This window comes from Microplitis mediator, chromosome 1, assembly GCF_029852145.1.
Source record: "Microplitis mediator isolate UGA2020A chromosome 1, iyMicMedi2.1, whole genome shotgun sequence".
In the NCBI taxonomy this organism is placed as follows: domain Eukaryota; kingdom Metazoa; phylum Arthropoda; class Insecta; order Hymenoptera; family Braconidae; genus Microplitis; species Microplitis mediator.
The window spans coordinates 20,750,257-20,751,458 of record NC_079969.1 but is presented as its reverse complement, the minus strand read 5'-3'; positions in this window follow the sequence as shown (position 1 = coordinate 20,751,458).

Here is a 1,202-nt window from a genome sequence, read left to right as displayed (position 1 = left end):
TCTGCTTACTGACGATGCTGGTCGACGATTCTTCTCGGCTTGGTCCTGGTGATGTTGGTGTCCAATAGGTTTCCTCTGGCTCCTGGGATCCGCGTCGGCAGGTTGTTGCACATGAAGGAAAACCACACCACTCACTTTGTACACTTTGGTTTTATTTAATTGATCAGATAAACGAACTCTACGTATAATATTCAATTTGGTGTATCGAAGCAACACCACGTATCTCAATTAACAAGTTAACTTTTAATTCAAATAAATTATAAAAGACTCAAGCGGAAGGTTTCGTATCACTTCTAATAAATTGAATAAATTTAGTTTAATATATCAAAGACAAGTTCTAATAATTAACTACTTGAGCGGAAAGAATTGTGCGTCGGTGCGTCTTCGCTTAACCGAACTCAAGTTAACTTAAACTCACTATATCTTATGTACAATAATGCTCGGAAAAGAAATATATACAGTAGACAATTTTAGAGAGAGTAAAGTGGATAAGACCGATCAGTTACAGCTCTCGAACTTAAGTGTGGTCTTTTTGATCAATCGTCTTGGGTCAGTTCTCTGGGCCACCAACCTGCGTTGACCCCACCTAATTATGCGCAGGGACTAATTTGCGGTTTCATGCTGCGCGAAATCATCCCCAAATTCTAACGCAGAGACTAGACTACTGCACTTGACTCTTAGAGCAAGAAGAGAGAGAGGGGGAGGAAATAATTGAAGCGAGAGAGCCACACTCTCACGTCTTACGCTTTCTGCACGGTTACACTCCCCGTCGCCAGACTTGAGATTGGGGCTCGGAAGCTGAAAAAGATTAAGTAAATTTTCCATTGATTCGGCGGTCACTCTCTTCTCTTGGCAACAAATTAAACGGTCTTCATCAGCCTCTGACTGCGCCTGGGTAATTTTAAATCTGGTACATAGTGATTGCCCAAAATTTTCCCAGTTTCTGATTTTAACTTGACAACTAAAGGGCTGATGACTTTATTGACAATGGCTGGCCCCAAGAATTTGTTAGCCAAACTAGACGAATATTTATCGATTTTCTTACTCAATTTTCTGTTTGGGTAATATACCGGATCACCCACTTGTAATTTAGGTGACTTTTTAAGTCCCTTATCATGATATACGGCTTGTTTCTCACTCTCTACTTTCATTATAGCCTCAATTTTGTGTCGTAACTGATCAAGACGATTTACTCGATCGCG